The sequence below is a fragment of the Heterocephalus glaber genome, unplaced genomic scaffold (genome assembly GCF_053883595.1).
Source record: "Heterocephalus glaber isolate CG9 unplaced genomic scaffold, H.glaber_assembly_v1.0 deba00000122, whole genome shotgun sequence".
In the NCBI taxonomy this organism is placed as follows: Eukaryota; Metazoa; Chordata; class Mammalia; order Rodentia; family Bathyergidae; genus Heterocephalus; species Heterocephalus glaber.
Genome location: NW_028258138.1, coordinates 55820014 through 55845499, shown reverse-complemented (window position 1 = coordinate 55845499; position 25486 = coordinate 55820014). Strand labels below are relative to the sequence as shown.

The window sequence follows — 25486 nt, the reverse complement described above, 5'->3', positions numbered from 1 at the left end:
GCCTCCAGGAGCTGAGAGAGGCCCCAGTGCCACTCAGTGAGGAAATGGACAGCCTACTATGTCTAACTGTACCCAGCTCAACTCTGTCAACAAGAAGGATGAGTTAGGAAGCATATTTTCCCTCAGTTTCCAAATGAGGATGCAGCCTCACAGATACCTTGACTTCCGTCTCATGATTCTGTGAACTGAGACCTAGTCACCCATGCCAGAATTCTGACCTACAGAACTGCAAACTAATCCATGGGTATGAAGTTACCAATGTGTGATAATTTGTAAAAATCCAGTGAAAAACAAACATGATACACTGGCTGACCTTTATCTATCATGTCCCAGACATCAGTTGGGGGACATGCTGAGACCTGCTTTGAGGGTGAAGACATGCTCTTCTCGTTTATTTCTGAGTTGCAAAATGGAGAAGTCAGAGTCAAATCATAAAAGAAATATAGACAATTTGTTACAAAAGAATAGTCAGGTTTATCAGAACCCACAGCCTGGAAATGTACATGTAAGTCTATAAAAACCACATGTAATTTCTAAAGGCATTTAAATATCACATCCACCTCAGGTGACTACTAAGAAGAATTAATGTACATATGAATGAAAAAATAGGTCACTTCTTTTCTGATTAAACTTTTATGGATCTGTGCCAACAAAGAAAGGAATTCTGGGAAAGACATTGACTTATAACACTTTCATAGAAAAAAATTAAAAAATACAAAATATATTTATAAAACTCTGAACAGGCATAGTGGCACATATCTGTAATTCTAGCACTCTGGAGGATGACCAAGGAGTATTGTTGCAATTTTGAGGCCCACCTGAGCTACACAGTGAATTCGAAGCCAACCTGAACTACATAGTGAGATCCTGTCTCAAAAACAAAACCAACTATAACAAAACATACATACACACACACACATACACACACACACACACACACACACATGTACACACTATGATTACCCAGAAATTAAAAAGATATTTCTGTTTCAAAGATAATTGGCTTTCAGATATGATCAGGTCCACTCATTTAAAAATAGTGCCTAATTTAAAACCAATAAAACTATCATTGCTGGGTATTTGAAAACAGAGATGTTAGAAAGAAATCAGAAGGATATTTTGTAACCCAGATTTTCTAAGATAGTTGCTTGGTCGGTAATTGAGTTGTAAACCCTGTAGCTATGATATGTCTTTCCAGAGAATTTAGTCTGCACAGTCAGGTATACTTTTGGGGACTGCAGATCAAATATGTGTAATTCATTTCTATCCTCTGGAATACTTTTCCTTAGAAAGAAGTAATAGCTGAATGCCCACCTAAAAGAAGGCTGAAGCAACAAGATTCTTACTATGTTGTTTCAATAATCCAAGGTTTAGAAGAAAGTATAACTCTCAAATTTCAAGTGATGAAATAATTCTGTTATGAGAAGATGAACATCAGTCATAATCAGAGTGTTCATTAATCATAGTGAAGGATGGTTTCATTCTTTGTCATTTAAAAATGCACATAAATAGTCCATGTATGTGTAAATACCGAATAGTTTCTCTAGTGTGACAAACTGAAAATGTAAATAAGGATTAATAATGAATAATTGATACTTTGAAATAGGAAAAAATCCAAAGGGGTAGGGGTGGTGGGAGGAGATGGGGAAAGGAAAGAATGGAAAGGAAAAATTAGGAGAAAAGAAAAAAAACGGAAACGAAGTCTATGTATATAGGGAAGGGTGGAGGGGTGAAGGGCACACAGGTAATGGGGAAAAAACAAGAACCAAGATACATCATGTACAGGTACAAGCACCCAATGATAAATGTAAATGTATTGTATAGCAAAAATGTACCAATAAAAGAATTTAAGGGAAAAAGATGCATATATGTGAATTGTTATGGTTTATAATCTAGATGTCCCCTCAAAGCTCCATATGCTTATAGGTGGGGTTTTTAGAGTTTCCTGGATCTAGGTCTTGTGATACTGGGATTAATGGTGTGTGGTACTAAATGAGTCCACTGATTGGCATTACTAATCAGTCCTGGGTGTGGATAATGGGAAGCCCCACCCTGGGTGTGGGTGGCACCAATCAATAGGCTTGTTGCCTGTACGGAATATAATGGAACAGAAAGAAAGCATGCTTGCTGCTTTGCTGCTTGCTGCCTTCTGGGTGCCACACCATGAATTGTTTCTCTTCTTTTTTCCCCTCTGCTATACCACCCTGCCTTAGAGCCAGCTGACTATGGACTGAAATTTCTACAAACTGTGAGCTGAAATAAGCCTTTCCATATCTATCTATCTATCTATCTATCTATCTATCTATCTATCTATCTATCTATCTCTATCCATCTATCTATATCTGTGTGTGTATATATATGTATTATATATATTTATATTATATATAATGTTCATGCTCACGCAATTTTTGGTGGTATGGGGAAACAAGAAAGTGCTTCTGAAAACTCATTTTAAAATGTTTATGTTGTTTCAACCTTCTGGAAAATATTACATTATGACAGTATGCTGACCATCGTCAGGCCTGCATTTTGCATATTCCACAACATGCATTTCTTTTCTACATGGTGGCTGTAAATCATGAATCACCATCTCTGTTTACAAGGTGGCATTACATAAGTATCTCATTTACAAGCACACTCAGTCCATATGCAAGCATTCAGTATTCCTCTTCTCAGAGGAAAAAAAAGTCTTGTACTTATCTGATGATGAATTTCCACTCAGCTTGAACTGCTTTGCTGTGTCTGTTTGCTCATTAACATTCAGGGGTTGTCCCCTCCAGACAGGGCATCATCTTCTACATTTAGGTTTAGGCATAAGTACCCAATAAAGCATAGCCAAAAGGAAATATATAAATCTGTTTTGAAATTCAATAAATTCATAAGCCATGCTACTCACCAAGGCCTGTGGGAGCATATACATCATAAAACACCACTGTAAATCTATAAATATTTCAAGCATTTAGCAACGGCTGAGAGTACAATGCTGAAACCCTGGCTAAAGATGGGCAATACAAGATGCCCTAGTCAGAGCTGATGCAAGGTCTTTGGAAGCAGTTTGTTTTCTTAAGCAAATAACAAGCATGGTCCCAGCTGGCATCTTGTTCTCCTTTACTTTAAGTTGCATAAGCATGAGAAACCACCTCAAGCTCAGGTCTGGGTTTGTCACCACCTTCTTTCCTTACCTTCCCCACTCTAGATAACTGTTTCTCACCAGCATAAGAGAAAGAAATAACCTGTCCAGGGCATGAGAGAGGTAGACCAGGGTGGACAGTGAGATCTGTCTCAGCACTTTCTTGGGTTGTTGTGTTTCAACCTCAGTTGTTAATTCAGATAGGCTTCAATCTTCCATCTTATCAATGGACAAAGTTGTGTCTTACTTTACTAATATTTGCTCTTTTTTTCTGGCTATTATATGCTGCATATATTCTTCTTCTGTTTTCCAGTTTTCTAAGTTGTTTCCTTAAATCACTCTCTTTCAAGGTTTCTTCTTTTCTAAAATGAACATTTTAATGCTTAGCTATTTTCCATAAAACATGATCTGCAACATTTTATTTATCATTTAATACTGGTTCTTATTATGATTTATGCTGTGTCTTATTAGATACTTAAAAGAATGTCATTCTGTAAACACTGTACTTATTCTTCTTTGTATTGAATTTGCAATTTCATTTTGGTTAGTGAATGGTCTGCATGACATTGACTTTTGAAAATTTGGTAGAATTTACTTAGTTTATGATTTGCAGTTATTCATGGTCAATTGCACAATTTTGCATTTTCCCATTACTAAATTGGAACTTATACACCTGCTTTCAGTGTACTATTCTAGCATTATGCTAATGTCTTTCAGTGTATATTCTTCGAATAATTATACTGTAGTTTTGATATACTTTTAACAAAATTAAAAATTAATTACTACCTTTATACTCAAAAAAGATATCCATCTTAGAATACTTTAATCTTAATTCTTTTCAATTGACAAGATGTTTTTATTAAGTATTTCTTTGCTGAATTTTAGCCCTACATTATGCATTAATATTGTACACTGTTAATTTTGTTTAGAATTAACTTATTATTATTGTTCATACTAGAATCTTATACCTGTAGTGAAGAATTTCTAGTAGCAAATTCTCCCAAAAATTTTGTTTAAAACTATTATTTCACTCATTATTAACAAAACATTCTCTCTCTTTCCTCAGAGATTTGAAGGCAGCATTTCTTGCTTGTGATGACCTTGCCGATATTAAAATGTTAAATATCTGTGAAGCTGAGGTTTGTTTTCATTGTTTCTTCATTTCTTTGCTTTTGGTCATTTATATGTTCATGACAATGGCTGATCTTGGTGTTTTCTTTGTCCTGGATAGAACATAGAAATCTGGTTATTCATATTTTTCCTCAGTTTTGGAATATTCTCAGCTGATATTTCCAATATGGTTGTCCCTCAATAGATCTGGACTGGATTTTTCAAATTGTTTCCTCTGAGTTTCTTAATATCACTTTTATATATTTCATTTTTTTTCTTTTTATGTTTCTCTGTTATTTTCTTCATGATATCTTTAGATTTTTCACTTTTTTTCTTTTTATCTCTCTGTTATTTTCTTCATAGTATCTTTCTTTAGATTTTTCTTTCAGTTTTCATGTTCACCTATATTCTAATATACCATAAGACATTTTGATGAATTATATTCTGTTTCACCTTGGTAAGTAGCTAAGGGTGGAATTGTGGAGTCAGAGGGAGGAAAAATTTTTCACTGTATGAAAAACTGCCTGATTCCTTCCCTAAGTTTTTGTACTATTTTATATTCCCATGGTAACCTCTAACACTTTCAGTTGTTCTGCTGACTCTCTACCCTTACTGTCTGTGCTTTTGTCTTCAATCATTCTAATAATTTCATTGTGATTTTATTTATTTACTTACTTTTAATTTTTTTAAAAGTAGGATCTTGCTTTGCAGTTCAGGCTGGCCATGAACTCATCTGGTAGGCCAGGCTGTCCTTGAACTTAAGAACTTGCAAAGATCCTCATACCTCATCCTCCCAAGTGCTGGGATTACAGGTGTGCATCGCCACTTCTGGCTTTCATTGTGATTTTTAATTCATGATTTCCTGATAGTGTATGGTAATAAGTAGCTTTTCTTGTGCATATTTGACATTGTTTTATCTCTTTTTGATAAATATCTGTTAAATAATTTGCCTATTTTTATAACATTATTTTTCCTTTTATTTTTGCATTATTTGTATTTATTTGGAGGATATTTAGAATTTTTTTACATTTCTTATCTATTTATTCATTCATTCATTTATTTATTGTAGTACTGGGAATCAAACCCTGGGTCCTCTACCACTGTGCTACATCTCCAATTTGTTTTATTATTATTTTTTTTTATTTTGAGAAAAGTTCTCTAGAAGTTGCCCAGACAGGACTTGAATTTATATTCTTCTGGCTTTAGACTCACACAGTGTTGGGATTACAGGTATGCGGCACCACACCTGGTGATGAAAATCTTTTTGCATGCTTATTAGTCATTTGTATGTCTTTGGAGAAATATCTATGCAAATCCTTTTCTTATTTTTACTTGGGTTATTCAATTTAGCTGGGTTTACATTATTTAAATTTTTTGTATATTTTGAAAACTAGGCCTTTATCAGATATATATTGCAAATAGTTTTCTTAGTCTTTATCTTTTCATTTCCATCATAGTGGCCTTTTGTCATGCAATATATTTTAATTTTAATGATATTAAGTTACCTATTGTTTATTTCTGTTTCTGTTTTTTGTTTCATTGGTACAAAACTGTTGCTTAACCCAAGGTCACAAAAATTTTCACCTATATTTATTTCTAAAAGTTTTATAATTTTAGCTTTTATGGGTCTTTGATCTATTTTTAATTAGCTTTTACAGATGGTCTGATGTAGGGGCCCAAGTTAATTCTTTGGCATGTAGATATCCATTCATACCAATGTGAAATGTTAAAGAGACTATATTCTCACATTAAATAGTATTGCAACCTTGTGGAAAATCAATTGAACATAAATATATGAATTTATTTATGGGCTCTCAATTATATTCCATTGGCCTCCATGTTAATCCTTACAAAACTACTATTCTTTTTAGGTTGCTGTATCATTGAAGTAAATTTTGAAAATGGGAGTGTAAATGCTTCAGTCTTGTTCCTTTTCAAGATTATTTTGGATACTGTGTCTGAGAAGATATATATAGTTTTTAAAAAATATGAGTTTGGAGCTCAGGTCAAAACTGGAAAATATTGCCAATAACTGTGTGCAAGTTATGTTTTGGTCCTAGTTAACCTGACTGAAAATGCCCATTTGTAGACCTACTTCTGTGAATTATCTCTTTCCTCAGTTGGGTTCATGAATTCTCTGCCTTTTCAATTGGCACTTTAAAATTCAAGCCCCATGTCTATGAAAAATCTATAGCTCATATCATATTCAATGATGAAAGAAAAATCTGTCTCATACTGTACTGGTTTCTAAAAGCTGCTGTAACATATTACTATAAACTTGGTGTCTGAAAAATAGAAATTGATTCTTTCATAGTTCTGATCATCAAAAATGTAATTGACTGAATATTCAAAAGTAAAATAAAGAACATTATAGCTGAAAATTTTAATATCTAAAAATAAGGAAATCAAGTTTTATTTTGATAAGAATATAGTTAGAATACTGAAGGAGGCTGAGACATGCAAAATACACAATTCTTAAGAAAACCTGTAAACAAAAACATTTATTATATTTATTATTGCTTTCCCAAAAGTCTGACTGGTAACAAGTAAAAATGCATTCTCTTCACGAATATGGATTCTCCATCCTTAGTTCAAAAATATGAAGTACACAATGTTCAAAAATCCAAAACTTTTTGAGGAATATGTTATAAGAAGAGGAAAATTCCATGCCATGTAACATTGTTTCATGTAGAAAATAATTTAAATTTTTGTATAAAATTACATTCAGAATATGTGTCTAAGGGATAGATGAAAAAAATAAGTGAATATACAGGTGGGTCTCATTCCCAATATATCTTGGTATGTATATCCAGATATTCAAGAATATGGAAAAAAACAAATCTGAAACACTTCTAGTGTCAAGCATTTTGGATAAGGCATACTTGATTTTTAAGTAGCATCCTAACCGAAAAGGAAATGGTTCTATGAAAAAAGAAAACAACACAGAACCAAGTAATCTATCAAAATATCAAGAGAAACTGACAAAACAGTTGAGGAAGCATGCTTCCTTGTTAACTGAAAATTGTCATATTATTGAGTTTTACTTGAAGCATCTGGATAAACTGTGCTTTATAATGTTATCCCTGTTCAGTAATGGCAGTCACTACACCAAAGCTAAGTGTAAGAATAGAAACAACTTCCTACAATTCTTTAAAAATCCAATTGTGTCATAAAATAGTCTTAAAATGAAAAGTTGTTTTGTTAAGTAATTTTATGAGCTTTTGAGTATGAAGCTATAGGTGTATTGGTCATTTGGATGTCCTTCCTGTCAGTCATAGATTTTAATTGGTCCCAGTGCTTAAACCATGAATTTCTTTTTGAATCAGTTAAGAAAATCTTTTCCTTTTCCTATTTCATAGTCTAGTGATGAATGGCTGCCCAGTGTCTTTGACTAAACTGGTTCCAAGTTTTATTTCAGTGTATTAAAATATAATACATAGGAAGAGTTTTGTGTCACCTAAAATATTGCATCACTATTTCTAAAAATACATTGTAAATTTAGTTGGCATCTAGAAATTAGACATAATTTGATAACAATCAAGATCTTCATAACAGACATCATTTTCTGTTGGTCATTAATAACACTGAAATATTTCTAATCTTTATTTTCATTTCCCCTTTTCTATTAGTTACTTGTGCGTAACTAATAACAAAATTTGGAGAGTTGATCCTTAAACTCTATTATCAATTTACAATTTTAATAAGTATCTTCCATCTTAGCCTCTATTCAATTTGGTTTTTAACAGCAATTTAGACTTTCTGTGTAACATTTTTAAAATATCCTATCCTTTGTACAATATAAGATGTATAAACATGTGTGGAACATACATGATTTTTTTATATCATTTTTGGTAATGAGCACAAGATTAATTATATTTATACTAAATTCATAGATTAAGAATTAAATATACATTTTAAAATTTGGAGACTTGTTAATTAGTGTATTTAGTTCATGGTATATAGAAGTTAAAGCAACCTTCTATAGCAAAAGTCAAAGAGAAGTGAGACTGTATTAGCTGCTTTTACTAACAAGCCTGGATGAAAGGAAATATAGCTCTTCACTAGCATTACTACTAGCAGGAAACTGAATATATGTAAAATTGGGGAAACTAACAAATAATCAGACTCCCTGATTTCAAAGAAGTGAACAATTACTGTCCTGAAATAATCTACTATAGCCTCACTTAGGTTAACAAGTCATCTTTTGTTGTATGCCACTGACTGTAAAAGATTTTTACTTCTTTCAAAAGTAAGATAGATTCTATTTTTTTTTTAATTCTACTCATTTCTGTGTAACCCATGAAAAAAATATTCAAAAGTAAGCAAGTAGAAGTAATAGAGGCATAAGAAGACATTCTTTTTTAGCCAGCATTTGTTTAGCCTTTTTCTCTTTTCTAAATGGTGTCAGGCAGGAGTAATATTTAGGTTTTTACCTAGAAGATTGGTTAGGTTAACTATTTAGGATAGCAATACATTCTCCTTATGTATATCTGCACTGAGCATTTTCTGGGTCAGCTTCCTTGGAAAGTCTACTAGCGGGATCTCTCCTACCAAAATGAGTTAGATACAGGTGGGAATGTTAAACTGTTGGCAAAGGCAATATTAATTATGAATTATTTTACTTTGCAAACTAAATATAATGCTCTGAGGACTCAAGGCACTTATAGACACCAAGATCACTGTCTTAAGATAAAAAAAAATAATAATAACAATACTACAAAAAAGAATAGAAGAATCAAACTACACAAAAATCGTATCTTCAGAATAACTACATCAGAGAATGCTGAAACTTCAAAATAATGCAAATGAAAGAGACACATATAAATAATCACCAAATCCTAGTGCATGACCTTTCACCCTGCTGGCTCCACCTATGATGTGCCTTCTGGGCTCTTATATGAGCAAGGTATACCATGAAAGCCAAGGGAAGAGAGTAAAGGGAACTAGAGAAAGGACTTGATTGTGCTCTAACATTGTGTGAAAAGCTAAGTCCACTCTAAGCTGAAAATACTGACAATGCTCTTGGGCAGTCATGAGTGTAAATGTGAAAGACAGGGAATGGACCACAAAATATACATGAATAAATAGGTGTCTTTTACAGATAAATATCCAGGGAAGAAGGAAGTCAGAAAGGAAGAGAGAAGCATTTTTAAATATTTAAGTGGTAAAAGGCAAGAGAATCAAGCTATAAAGTGAAAATGTTGAAGTCTATGAGAAAAAGATTCCCCAGACTTTTCTCTAGTACTAGCCACCCAACCTTCAAAACCTGCTAAAATCTCTGAACTTTGCTAAGCTAGGTAACTTTAAAACAACTCAGTACCAGAAAAACTAGGGAAAGTAAAATTAATAAACCCATTAAGTAAGTAGATCCCCTGGTCCCCATGAAAGGATGTGCTTGGCTTGTTTGTCTAATTTTCAGGACTCAAAGGGAACTGAAACCCACTACAAAAGGATGAACAGGAACTAAATATGCTGTCTGCAAGAGGGACCTAAGCTATGGGAGTGTGGAGGGAAACTTGTGCTTAGGTGTTTTCAGGTACTCCCAGTTTTACCAGGTGTCAAGATAGTATATTCATGGGGCTCTAGTTTAGGTCTTCCACTACACATAGCCACAATGAAGAGAGCTGGATAAAATAAACTAATCAAAAAATGTTTTGGGCATCAGTATTTATTTTAGTAATACTAAAAATAGTAAGTGTACTTAGTTCCTGCATTTTTTTCTTAGAAGGGTATGAGTTATCAGTTCTGAAAATACTTTTTGTACTCTATAATTGAACTTCTACACAGATTTATTGTAAGTAATCAGAACTAAATTTCTTACTGGTAGAGAAAAACATCCCAGGAAATAATAAATAGAACACTGCTGTAGGAGGTAGGCATGTCAAATTATAGGATGGATGGATGTGTTAAATGATCAATACATAGGTACATACATACACTTATACATGTCCAGATGCATAGACTGAGATTTAAATATAGATGTGTATCTATGCACAAATTAGTCTATATAGATCGATTTCTTAACTTTATATGGAGAACACCTAAAAACCATGAAAACCTTGACCTCCTTGGATTCCAGAACTGCAACAAAATATTATTGCATCACTGTTAGTTTCATAATTTTGATCATTGTGTCATGGTTATATAACATGTTAGCTTTAAGGGACACTTAAAATTTTATAGCAACTCTGTGTACTACATTTGAAACTTTTTTGTAAACTAAAAGTGTTTCAAAATAAAAAAGTAGCAAAGTTTTATTTTTAATTCTGTAATGTGTTTTCATAATGTCCTATCATATCATAAATATTTCTATATATAGAAAACTTGGCTTCTTTTTTATCAAATTTAAATTTGTTGCCAACATAGGAAAGATTTTCCTTAGGCAACTATGTATGTTATTTATATAAATCACTATCATGCAAGTAATATTTTGGCAAAATTATATAATTATTCTTTTTCAAGTTAAGTAAGATAAAATGTAATATGGAGTGGTAAAGAAAGAATTAGATTTCAGTCTGAAAATGGGCCCTCAAGCTATGATACATCCAAATACACTTTGAAATTATAGAAAGAGCCCTGACTACCCTTTCCAGAGAACAGTATAATAATTCTATCCCTATGACATTGCCTCTTGGGTAACACTTTTTTCCAAAACAGCTTATGATGGACCTTTGTCATCAGTCTTCATGGTGCTCAAAAGTTGCAACTTATTAACTTCATAAAGACAGTAAATGTGGGCTAAATTTAAGAAATATATAATATTTCACATATAGTCTATATGAATGCAGAGAAGTAGGAATATATTTTTAATTACCATATATGCCATACAGATAAAATAAAAATTATATTATTTTATGGTTTCATACATACAATACAGTCCTTTAACCCTTCATTAACATTTATCTCTGCAAACCTTAGTTAATTTTTCCTCTGAATTTTCAATAAAGTCCTCTTCATGTTGCCTGCTCTTCCTAATAATAGTCAGCTATTGATCATTGGTCAGGAATTCCTTGAAACTATTGCATGAATCTTTTAATAGTTTTCAGCACTAAATACTATTTCATATTTGTTTGTATCCATTTCTTGAGATATATTTGTACTGACACTAAATGTAATAACAGTATGGATCATTTCAGGAACATTCAATGGATCTTTTCTTTCTTCCACATCTTTCTCTTGTTTTTTGCATTTTGTATTTCACAATGCCCTGGCTGTGCTACACAAAAACCACTGACGAAGACTGCTGAAGATCACTCTTATCTTTCTTAAAATGTCGAGGATCCCTTACCTCTCTATGGTAACACAAGTTTCTAGAGTACAAAAATCAGATATCACAGCTTTTTATCATTACTGCAGCCCAAAAATGTACATGTCAATCTTCTGTGAGCCTGATGTAGTGTTGAAATATGAAGGTCTGTCAATTCCACTAAACCTGTCCTTGCTATAAAATGAATTAAGTCAAGAATTCTTTTTAGGGCTGGGGATTTAGTTTAGTGGTTTTGCCACCTGCTGCGCAAGTGCAAGGACCCAAGGCCAAACCAGGGTACCAAAAAAAAAAAAAGGAATTCTTTTTAGCAGCTTTGTTAGAGGAAATGATGTAAAATCTTTTATTTGCACTGGTTCCTAGTAAATGCTCAATCAATATTACTGATAATGAATTTTATTATATTAATAATCTCAATCTGTATTTGCAAAATCTTCCAAATGATACTAAATACTTTTGAGTATATTGTACAGCAAATATGGCAATGCAGAACATCCAGATTTAAGTTCTAAAGAGAAATGTGTTTTGAAAGTTTGGTTGTCTTTTCTATGATGGCTAATAGTATAAAAGACCAACTTTTCTTGATCCATATCCTAATCCATCATGGAAGTATAATTCTATGTTTTGCTTATAATCTGAAGTGCTGTGTTTCATAATAATGACATTTTGAGGCTCATTTGAATATAATGATAAATAACTAAAACTCTTAAGGGAATTCTTACTATGAAATATTTTTTTTCTTTAAGTAATATGATAATATTCCTTTATGAAGTGTCTGACAGGAGAAAGAGTATTCAATATTTCATAATTTAACTTCTGATAACTTAAAAATGATGACAATATAAAATAAAGTCTATAGAGTAAAATTGAAAATTTATGTTTTTAAATCAGGGCTTTGAATTTTTTAAAATGTTTCTTCATTAGATTGACAGGATCTAGACTTCTTTGCAAGCAAACTTTATCATAGGCACCTGCAATTGCATTGCTGTTATCCTCATTAATCATTTTTCTCTTTCCTCTTTCTGAAATAATAAATCTTGTTTAGACATTTAGAAAAGTCTGAAATGATGTCCCATCAAGTTGATGCATTTGTCTTAAGTGTGTTTAAGATGCTTGAAAGTCTTTACTGCTTACCTGCCGTTTGAATTTTTTTTCTAAGAGGATAGGAGAATATATATTCTTAGCTTCTCTTCCTTTTACAGCAACATATATTGTCTTATTTAAAAAAATAAGAGGAAGAGAGACAAAGCGAAGATGGGGAAGAAGGAAATTGAAATTGAAATGCCCTGTCCACATGGCCTACCGAGGTCCCCAGTCGCATGGAACACACCGAATCAGCCCGCTGCAGACAGGCAGGTATGTGCACACCATACCGAGGTCCCAAGTCATGCGGAAGACACCGAATCACCCCGCCGCACACAGGCAGCCACCTGGTTCCACACTACAAAGACGCAGAGGACACCAGGCCACCAGACCAAGGTACTGAGTCCTGCTGCTTCTGGCCCAGAGGTAGGGGCTTCTGAGCTGCTGTTCCACTGCTCCTGGTCCAGAGGAAGGGGCTTCCCATTCACCATCCCTCCCACTGCTCCCAGCCCAAAGGAAAGGGCTTTTGGGCCACCTTCTGTCCTGCTGGTGCTCCTGGACCAGAGGAAGGGGCTTCTGGGACACCATCTATCCCACCACTCCTGGCCCACAGTTAGGGGCTTCTGAGCCACCATCCCACTGCTCCTGTTCCAGAGGAAGGGGCTTCCCAGCCACCATCCCTCCCACTGCTCCCAGCCCGCAGGAAAGGGCTTTTGGGTCACCATCCCTACTGCTGCTCCTGGCCCCTGTCCCACCTCTCCCAGCTCAGAGGAGGTGATCTGTGCAAGCGCTAAAAGCCTCCCACCCCAAGCAAATTGAGAAAACATGTAAATAAGTCTCAAAACCAGACTTCCAGATCACCTACAGCAACCCCAAAGGGAAATGAGATGGAACACTCTGATACTCAACCACCTGGACCCACTGAACTGGCAACAAAAGGGGATCTGGAAAAAATTAAAACAAAAATAATTTCTCAGATAACAGGAGAAATTGTGCCCCTAGTGCAAGATATGATTAATAAATCTACAGAGGAACTCAGGAATATGATGGAATCCCAACATAAGAAACAAATGGAATTCATAAAACAGATGCAAATAGATTTCCAGGAGATGAAAAACTCCACTGAAAGTCTACACAGCAGAATGAGCCAATGTGAGGACAGAATTTCAGATATAGAAGATAAGATTGCAATTAGTGACCAGGAAAAGAAAAATTGCTTCAAAATTATAAAGGAACAGGAGAAATCAATCCAGCAGCTGCTAGATGATGCAAAGAAGAATAACTTAAGACCCATTGGGCTCAATGAAGAAACAGGAGAGCCTGTAGATGACATGAAAGATCTCTTCACAGAAATAATGGCAGAAAACTTCCCAAGCAGGGGAAAAGAGCTTGACATACAGATAAGTGAGGCATATAGGACTAAAGATAGCCTTATTCAAAAAAAAAATCTACACATAGGCATATAATTGTTAAGATTCCAGAAATACAACAGAAGAACAAAGTTCTCCAAGCAGGCAGAGAAAAGAAACAAATCACATACAAAGGAAAGCCCATCAGAATCACAGCAGACTTCTCAACACAAACCATCAAGGCAAGAAGAGCTTGGAGTGACATATTCCAAGCCCTAAAAGAAAACAGTCTCCAACACAGATTGATGTACCCTGCAAAACTATCTTTCAAAATGGATGGAGAAATAAGATACTTTCATGACAAAGAGCACCTTAGGAACTTCATGAATACCAAACCAGCACTCTAAAGAATATTACACAATATACTAGGAACAGACAATGAGGATCACAACCCCAGGAAGCAAAGCAGAATGAACCCATCGGGCATGACAAGAAATTAAATGTAAAAGGAGAGAACCCAACAAAAAGAACAAGTCATGGAAATGACAAGTCAATACATTTCAGTTATAACCATCAATGTTAATGGTCTCAATTCACCAATCAAAAGAAATAGACAGGCAGAATGGGTCAAGAAGCAAAACCTAACAATATGCTGCATACAAGAAACACACTTAATTCAAAAGGAAACTCATAGACTGAAAGTTAAAGGGTGGAAAACAATACTCCATGTGATAGGAAGCCAAAAACAAACAGGACTAGCTATCCTCTTGGCAGATCAAATAGATTTCAAACCAACACTGATTAAGAGAGATGAAGAAGGACACTACATCCTTGTAAAGGGAAGAATCCAAGAGGAAGAGATGGCAATCATAAATATCTATGCACCAAACACTAGTCCACCCAACTGTATAAAACAAATACTAACAGATATGAAAAGTCATAAAAGCACTAATACAATTGTAGTGGAGGACCTCAACACCCCACTGTCACAAATAGATAGAACAACTCAACTAAAAATAAGTAATGAAATACTAGAACTCAATCGAACTCTTGTACAGATGAACTTAACAGATGTTTACAGAGTCTTCCACCCCACAAAATCAGAATACACATTCTTCTCAGCTGCACATGGGTCATTCTCCAAAATAGACCACATACTCACACATAGAACATGTTTAAGTAAGGGCAAAGGAATTGAAGTTATCCCCTGTGTATTATCAGACCATAGAGTGATGAAATTGGAGATCCATAGCAAAAGAAACTCAAAAAATTTCATAAACACATGGAAATTGAACAACACACTTCTGAATAAGCAATGGGTCACAGAGGAAATTAAAGAAGAAATCAAACAGTTCCTTCAATTAAATGACAATGACAATACAACTTATCAGAATATACGGGACACAATGAAAGCTGTCTTATGAGGGAAATTCATAGCAGTGAATACACATATTAGGAAAACAGAACTAGCCCAATTAAGCAACCTGATGCTGAACCTCAAGCTTCTAGAAAAAGAAGAGCAGGACAACCCCAGAGCTCATACAAGGGAGGAAATTATAAAGATCAGAGGAGAAATCAATGCAATGGAGACTAAGAGAATGATACAAAAAAATCAATGAAGCCAAGAGTTGGTTCTTCAAAAGAATCAACAAAATTGACAAACCTTTAGCCAACCTTGTCAGAAAAAGGAAAGAAAAGGCCCAAATCCATGCAATTAGGAATGAAAAGGGTGAAATTACAACAGACCCAGCAGAAATCCAGAGGATCATTAATACCTACTTCCAGAACCTATATGCCAATAAGATGGACAACACAGAAGAAAAGGACAGATTCCTAGATACATATGAATTACAAAAGTTGAACGAAGAAGACCTAAAAATTCTGAACAACCCAATATCAACCAATGAAATTGAAAACATAATTAAAAACTTATCAACTAAGAAAAGCCTGGGACCTGATGGCTTCACTGCTGAAAACTTCAAGACATTTAGAGAGGAACTACTGCCACTACTGTTGAAACTCTTCAATGAAATTGAAAGGGAAGCAATACTCCCAAATCCATTCCTGGAAGCAAGCATCACCTTGATCCCCAAAGCAGAGAAAGACCCAACCAAAAAAGAGAACTATAGGTGAAACTGAAGAATGAACATAGAAGCAAAAATCCTTAATAAGATAATGGCAAACAGAATGCAGAAGATCATCAAGAAGATCATATACCCTGATCAAATGGGATTCATCTCAGGGATGCAGGGATGATCGAATATACACAAATCAATAAATGTAATACACTATATCAATAGAGCCAAGGACAAAAACCATATGATTATCTCCATAGACAGAAAAAGCATTTGACAAAATCCAACATGCATTTATGATAAAAACCCTTCAAAAAATTGGAATAGATGGTCTCTACCTCAAACTGATAGAAGCCATCTATGAAAAACCAACAGCCAATATCATACTAAATGGTCAAAAACTGAAATCCTTCACACTCAAATCAGGAACAAGACAAGGATGTCCACTATCACCACTCTTGTTCAATATAGTTCTGGAAACATTAGTCACAGCAATTAGACAAGAGAAAGAAATAAAAGGAATAAAGATAGGTAATGAAGAAGTCAAAATGTCATTATTTGCAGATGACATGATACTCTATGTAGAAGATCCCAAGAACTCCACCAAAAGTCTTCTAAACTTAATAACCACATTCAGTCAAGTAGCTGGTTAAAAGGTCAACACTCAATAGCTTTCCTCTACACCAATGACAGACTCACTGAGAGAGAAATAGGGCAAATAATTCCTTTCACAATAGCATCCAAAAAACTGAAATAACTAGGAATCAATCTAATGAAAGAAATGAAGGACCTCTTCTCTGAAAACTATGGCACTCTGAAAAGAGAGATTGAAGATGATATCAGAAATGGACAGACATCCCCTGCTCCTGGGTAGGAAGGATTAATAGAGTGAAAATGGCCATACTTCCAAAACTGCTATATAGATTTAATGCAATTCCAATTGAGATCCCAGAAGCATATTTCATAGACCTTGAGAAAACAATCCTAAAATTCATTTGGAACAAGAAGAGATCCAAAATAGCAAAAGCAATTCTAAGTAACAGAGATATGGCAGGGAGTATCACAATCCCCAACCTGCAACTCTACTACAAAGCTACTGTGATAAAAACAGCATGGTACTGGCAAAGAAACAGACTTGAGGACCAGTGGAACAGATTAGAAGATGCAGAAACAAAGCCAGACACACTCAGCCATCTCATCTTCGATAAAGGAGTCAGACACCCTCACTGGAGGAAAGATAGCCTCTTTAATAAATAGTGCCGGAAAAATTGGGCTTCACCTTGCCAAAGATTAAAACTAGACCTATATCTCTTGCCATGCACTAAGCTAAAATCAAAATGGATTAAAGATCTAAATATTAAAATAGAAACTCTGAACCAGTTGGAACAGAGGTTAGGTAGAACCCTTGAAGACATTGGTGTAGGAAAAGATTTTATGAACAAAACCTCAGTTGCCCGTGAACTAGCACAAGCAATCAACAAGTGGGATCTCTTCTTATTAAAAGGCTTCTGCACAGCAAGAGAAACCACCAGCACTGTGAAGAGACAACCCACAATGTGGGAAAAAATCTTCACCTGCTCTTCCTCAGACAAAGGTCTACTAACTTGAATCTGTAAAGAATTTAAAAAGATCAGACCTCCCAAATTTAAAGACCCAATCCGAAAATGGGCATCTGAAATGAACATTTCTCAGACAAAGAAGTAGAAATAGCAAATAAATACATGAAAAAATGTTCAACATCACTGGTCATTTGAGAGATGCAAATGAAAACAACACTGAGATTCCACTTCACTCCAGAAAGAATGGCTGCTATCATGATATCAACCAATAACAAATGCTGGTGGGGCTGTGGGGAAAGAGGAACCCTGCTCCACTGCTGGTAGGAGTGTAGACTGGTGTAACCACTGTGGAAATCACTATGGAGATACCTCAAAGAACTAGGACTGGAAGTCCCATTTGAGCCTGCTATTCCACTGCTGGGGATCTTCCCCAAAGAATTAAAAGAATCATACCACAGTGATATATGTAACCCCATGTTCATAACAGCAGAGTTTGTAATAGTGAAAAGTTGGAAACAGCCCAAATGCCCATCAACTGGAGACTGCATAAAGAAAATATGGGTTTTTTATAAAATGGAGTACTACTCAACCATAAAAAATGAGAAATTAGAGACATTTATAGCTAAGTAGATGCACATTGAGGCCATACTCTTAAGTGAAATAAATAGTACACACATGAATAAATACCGAATAGTTTCTCTGGTGTGAGAAACTGAAAGTGTAAATAAGGACTAAATGTATAATAGGTAATGTGAAATAGGAAGAAAAGGGCAAAGGGGAAGGAAGTGGGAGGGCTAGGGGAAAGGATAGAAGAGAATGCGATTAATATGAGAAAATGGAAAAATAGGAACAAAATCTTTGTAAATAATGAGGAATGGAGGGGTTGAAGGGAGGGCTGGGCAAGGTTGAAAAATAAGAACCAAGAGAGACTATGTAAAGGTACAAATTTCCAATGATGAATGTCATTATATTGTATACCTAAAATGTACCAATGATTTGAATGAATAATTGATAATGTAAAATAGGAAGAAAAGCTCCAAAGGGGTAGGAGTAGTGGGATGGGCAAGGTAAAGGAAAGAAGGGAAAGGAAAAATGATGAGAAATTTAAAAAATGGAAATAAAGTCTTTGTAAATAGGGAAGGGTGGAGGGCGTGAAGTGAGGGCTAGGAATGGGGAAAAAATAAGAACCAAAATGCATTATGTGAAGGTACAATTCCCAATGAGAAATGTAATTGTGTTGTATACCTACAATGTACCAATAAAAGAATTTAATAAAAATAAATAAATAAATAAATTTTAAAAACATGCCCTGTGCAATTTAAAGACTCAATCCAAAAATGGGCATCTAAAATGAATAGACACTTTTGAGATGAAGTACAAATGACAAATAAATACATGAAAAGATGTTCAATATCACTGGTCATTCAAGAGATGCAAATTAACACAACACTGAGATTCCATCTCACCCCAGAAAGAATGGCTGCTATCAAGAAATCAACTAATATCAAATTCTGGTGGAGCTGTTGGGGGAAAAGGAACCCTGCTCCACTGTTGGTAGGAGTGTAGACTGGTGCAACCACTGTGGAAATCAGTGTGGAGATTCTTCAAAAAAACTCCCTAAAACCAGAGGTTCCATTTCACCTAGCTATTCCTCTTTCTTGTATCTTCCTGGTAGAATTAAAAGCACCATACCGCAGTGATATTTCCACACCCATATTTATAACAGCATAGTTTGTAATAGCTAAAGCTAGGAAATAGCCCAAATGCCAATCAACCAATGAATGAATAAAGATGGCGTTTTTTTTATATATATACAATGGAGTACTACTCTGTCATAAAGAAAAATAAACTTGAGACATTTCTAAGTAAATGGATGCACCTTGCGACCATACTTTTAAGAGAAATAAATCAGACACACATGTTTAAATATCGTATTGTTTCTCTGATGTGAGAAACTGAAAGGGTAAATAAGGACCAAAATGTATAACAGATATTGGAAAATTGGAAGAAAATGTTCAAAATGTTCAAATGGGAAGGGAAACAAAGGAGTGATGGGGGGGGAAGAAGGATGGAAAAGGGTTGGGGATTTAGCTCAGTGGTTTCACCACCTGCTGTGCAAGCACAAGGACCTGAGTTCAATCCCCAGTACCAGGAAAAAAAAAAAAAAAACAAAGAAAAAGAAAAAAAAAATACAAGGACAGAAAAGAAGAAAAATTTAAAAAGGAAAAATCTAAACAAAACTTTTCTAAATAAGGAGAGCAAGATGGGTTGAAGGGAGGGGAAGAAAATGGGGAAAAAAGAATGAAGATATATTCAGGTACAAATTCCCTATGTTGTATATGACCATTATGTATATCTAAAACATACCAATAAAATTAATTAATTAAAAAATAAAATTACACTAATTTACTATAGCATAAAAATAAAATAAAATAGCATAACATTAAAAAGAAAAAGTAAAACAGATAAAGAGAAAGAAAATGAAGAATGGGAAAGGGAAGGATGAATCTTGATTGAAACAGCATTAAAATATAATAATAATAGGAAAAGAAACTACTCTTTTAAAATATACTGATTACTGAATAAGTATGAAAGTACTTGAAGAAAAATCATTAAGTTTCTTCTTAGATGACATGTTTATACTTCGAAATTATTTTCAATATGTTACATTTGCAGATTAAGACTAAAAATTAAAATTTGCTTAGACTTTTCTTGTAAATTTGTGCAAGCCTATCACACATAAGTGTGTCCTCATATTTATAAGTGGTGAATAGTAAAACCTATATGAATGCTTTTAATATATGAGGCTTATCTTCAATATAATTATGGGGAGACATCAAGGCTATGAACTATAGATAAATAAACACTTTATCATTTAAAGTTTTAAAAATGTGCTTGTAAAATAAATTTCAACTAATTTGAACAAGAAGGAAATATTTAAATATCAACATACAAATATTCTCCACAATTTGAAAGGACCATGAATAAGGCACTTACTAAAAAGATAAATGCAAAAGAATAATTCAGAAAGAAATAATTGCAAATGACTAATCAAAGACTATAAGTAAGAAGCAATGTTTTTTCCAATTCATCTCATTTTTTAAATTTAAAAGTTGCAAATGTTTGAATATTCCTTCATCAGTAGAGAAATTTGACCAAGAAGTACATTCTGTACTCACTATTTCTGTTGTCTTTCTTAACTCTTTATCTCTAGCTACATCTCTACCTCCAAGATATCTCTCTCTATCCATATATTGACTGGAGGGTAAGCCATAATTTTAAGCAGTAAAACAAGTTGCAGTAAATATATGGTGGTATTATGGAGTGATGTCAAAACCAAATCTGAATGCTTATATATAAAGAGTGAGGTAGGTCACTACCTTTCATCCTGTCAATGTTTCCTTCAGTGGAGTGGACTGAACACAAGTATAGGGGGAAGATACTTTTTTGTTTCACATTCCTGTCTTATTCAGGTTGTTAAATCAAACTTCATTAACTCCTTAATTAATTTTTAAAAATCTAACAAATTGTAAAAACCAAGGCCTTCCCCTCACATTCTCCTTCCTTTGGATAAGAGTGGTAATAAAAAGGGGAGCAAGGATTCTGGCATCTGCCTCATAAGCACAAAGTCCCAAGTTCGATCCCTGGTACCAAAAAAAGGGGGGGGTACAGGGGCTAGGGGAGAAGAAAAGGAAGGGAAAAGGAAAAAAATGGAAACAAAGCTTTTGTAAATGGGGAGCAGAAGAAGGGTTGAAGGGAGGAGGGAGGAATGGGGAAGAAAGAAGAATCAAGATACATTATGTACAGGTACAGATTCCCTAAGATGAATGTGACATATATCTATATCTATAGAAAGATAGATAGATAGATAGATAGATAGATAGATAGATAGATAGATAGATAGAGATATCAAAAGTGTACCATTTCAGGAGACTGCAATATTGATTATGCCCAAAGCAGGCTGTAAGCAGTGGAGGCTGTGAAGAGTTAACCCCACAATTGGCTTATTTATAGAAGCCTATGTGCTGAAGTCAGAGTAACTCATGCCCAAATTCCATACTCACAACTAAAACCTTTTTAACTTAGAAGGACAATGTTCTAATTACAATTATATATTTTGTCTATTCTTGTTCATAATTTGACAATGCTTTATCTTGTTGTTTACCAGGCTTGCTTACATTAATTGCCATAGAAACCTCATGACTGTGCATCCTCGCATATAATTTCACCCTTGTATGTAGCTCACCTTTACCTCAATTGATTACCAATAAAAGTGGGTGGCTTGGAAGGACCAGGACCTTTGTAAGTTGTACTGGCATTGGTTCCCCTGGTGCCCTTCTTTCTGTCTCTCTTAGTTCTGTCTTTTAGTTTTTTTCTCAGACATATGGCCATATATATATATATATATATATATATATATATATATATATATATACCTGTATATATAATATAAAGAAAAGAGATGTGTAGGCATGACCTTTAGTGGGAATAAACAGAATTGTTTCATATATTCTTAAAAATGTCTTACCCTAGGGAGGCCATAAACAGATGATATTTTCTCCAAAATGCTCACAGATACTCAATCACACTGTTATACTTAGGCACAGCCAGCCATCCTCAGGAAGATGCTAGGTCTGAAGCAAATTCAGGATGTACTCATCCTAATAACCCCCTCCTGAAAAAGAACAAATTTACTTATTTTTCACATTAAGTTTATTGGTACATTTTAGGTACAAAATACAGTTACATTCATCATTGGGATCTTGTACCATTACATGAGTAGCTCAGTTCTTATTTTTTTTCCCCTTCCTTGCCCTTCCTTCACCCCCTCCACCCTTCCCTAGTTGCAAAGACTTTGTTTCCATTTTTTTCCTTTTCTCATATTTTTTCCTTTCCCTTTTTTCCTTTCCCCTACCCCTCCCACTTCCCCTGGACCTTTAGACCTTTTCTTCCTGTTACATAATATCAATTATACATTTTTAAAATTACAATATCAAGATCTAGGAGACATTACCACAGATTTTACAGAATTTAAAAGGATATAGAAAGCATATTACAAAAATCTTTTTTGAAATAAATTTGACAACTTCTAACAAGTACCTTGGAAGACAAATTAATGAAACTAACTCTGGAGGAAATATAAAATTTGAATAGCACCTATTAAAGAAAGTATATTCCTAGCTTGAAAACCTACCTATATGACAACAGTAGGCTCATATACATTTTAACTGATAAATTATATCAAACAAAGCAGAAAAAAGGAACACTTCTCCCCTCATTTTAGGAACTCAACATTGTGCTAATCCTAAAACTGGATAAAGATAATAGAAGAAAAAGGTATGAACATAGATAGAAATTTGTTTAACAAAACAAACTATTAGAAGTCAGATCTGGCAGGATGTAGAAAGTGGTTTTGTTATATATGCAGCTCCAACCATTCACTGCTATGGGGACCAAAGCATTTGAACTGGACACTTGGCAGACAGTATTTTCTCCTTCAACCCCAGAAACATACATAGAGTTGTTCTTATTTGTTTGCCATAACTCTTCTCTGGCCAACTGAGGTTGCTCTGGCTGCTAATAGCCAGAATATTGTCCCAGAGCTGAAACCATCAGTGTAAACTTGTGCATGAAGATGCACATCAGCCTTTGCACAAAATCTCTTCTAATGGCCCTGAGTCTGAGTTTGGTAATGGCCCATTTGATGTTTGCCTCTGAGTGAGATAAAGGTATGTTAAAAGACAGGGAAGTCAAGAAACAAAGCTAAGTCAGACCATACATAAGGGAAAAAAGGGACTTTAGAAATAGAAGGATGAGAAAAATATGTTAGAATAAAGTAGAAGCAAACTAACTGGATGAGTGTGTCCATGACACTAAAGGAGTAGTGATATTAGAAAAAAACAATATAGTCCTCTCACATGCATTATCTCATTTTATTTCTCTCAGTACCCTTTAAAAACAATGAAGGGACTGATGCTCAGACAGACTGGGTTGCCCAGAACTCTCTGCAGCACAGGGCACAGCACTGGGAATACAGTACATTTCTCATGGAGTTTCAATAGTAGACCTGAAGATGTGTGCTCAAAAGGCACAGATGAAAGCAAGAGGAGAGTCTCTTAGGTAGAGATTGACTCTTGAGAAGTATCTCTCACTCAAGAAATGGTGAAGGGCATGCTAAGGACCTGGGTCATAGTGACAACAGCATCAGGGAGAAAGGTAATGGAGAGAGGTCAGCTCAGGATGTGTTTCCCTCCCAAAACAATTCTAACATATCCTATAGTAGAAGAAGAGGGTATTGAGACTTGTTTCCAGCCCCTGGTGGGCCCGGGCCAGGCTCAAAGTGTGCTCCCTTCCGGACACAGGTCGGGGAGCTGGGGTTGAGGCTTCGAGGGGAGAGCATTGATCCAGAGCCATGAACAGGACTACAAACCCATTGCTGGACCGTGAGAAACACTGCCTGTGCCTCAGAGAGAGCTTTGAGAAGCAGCCATGGGCCTCCTTCCACACCATTCACTATGATTTTAAGTCAACATCTGTAGACACTTCCTGCGAAGGACAGCTTCAAGTTGGCAAAGGAGATGAAGTCACAATTACGCTGCCACATATTCCTGGATCCATGCCACCAACGACTGTGTTCAAGGGGAATAAATGGCCTTATCAGAAAGACTGTGTGCTTATTATTGATCATGACACTGGTGAATATGTACTGGAGAAACTCAGTAGCATCATTCAGGTCAAGAAGACAGTAGCTGAGGGGAGCAGTAAAATCCAGGCCTGAATGGAAGAGCAGCCTACTCGGCCCCCACAGCTGTCACAGCCACCTCCACCTCCACCTCCACCTCCTGTGCCATTCAGAGCTCCAACAAAGCCTCCAGTTGGAACCAAAACTTCTCCTTTGAAAGACAACCCCTCACCTGAACCTTAGCTGGATGACATCAAAAGAGAGCTAAGGGCTGAAGTTGACATTATTGAGCACACGAGCAGCAGCAGTGGGAGCAGCTCCTCAGACTCTGAGAGCACCTCAGGAAGTGAAGATGACAGCTTTAGCAGTGGAAGTGAGGACAATGGCCAGCCTCTCCTCCACAGCCGTCACACCAGCAGCCCTACAACAGCAGGCCGGCCATTGCCAATGGAACCAGTCAGCCACAAGGAAGCAACCAGCTCATGAACACTCTCAGAAAAGACCTGCAGTTGAGTGAATCTGACAGTGACAGTGATGATTAGCACCTGGTCTTTCAAAATCTACTTCCTGGTGCATAAACATGATGCAACAAGACCAGGCTACTTTCTCACAGAGTCCATTGCCACAAGGAAAATGTCGTGGATCAGTGCCTATAAGGAGTTTGAGGCTTTGGAACTCTCTGATATTCAAGTCTTTAACTTAGTGGTGATGGGTAATTTTTCTCATGTAATTTTTGAATAATCTCCTGTTGCAAAGTTTAAATAGATCTATAGAAGAACTAACAGAATTATATTTCTATTTGGTTAACATTTTTAATGAAAAATACAATTGTGCCCTGGGCTACTCAAAGGCCATGTCTTGAACAGGTCAGCGATTCAGTTTTAAATCTCAGCAGCCATTAGTTTGGCTGGTAGACCTGAAATGGTCTGCACCAGTGAGATGAAGCCATCTGAGGGATAAGGAAGAAGAGGGAGACCTCAAACTTCAGCATAGAAATATGTTCCAGCCACTTTAAATTGTTGACATAAAGCAGTAAGGAAGTTTGTCTAACCAAACCTGACAAACCTGGGTAGAAATGAACTTCAGGGGAGTCTTTGAGTGTCAGCTGGGTTGGACTCTGAAGACACTCTAGCTCAATCTCCTCATTTACAGGAAAGGGATGCACGTGGCTGGTTTATTACCAGTCTTCTGTTCCCAGTCCATGTTCCCTCCCTTGAGTTTCACTTAATGGAAT

General features: G+C 35.4%; 1 pseudogene; it reads left to right on the top strand.

Annotated features, from left to right (window-relative positions):
• The first annotated feature begins 23789 nt into the window (after nt 1-23789).
• LOC101717905 (ELL-associated factor 1 pseudogene) lies at nt 23790-24794 on the top strand (annotated as a pseudogene).
• Nucleotides 24795-25486: the final 692 nt, after the last annotated feature.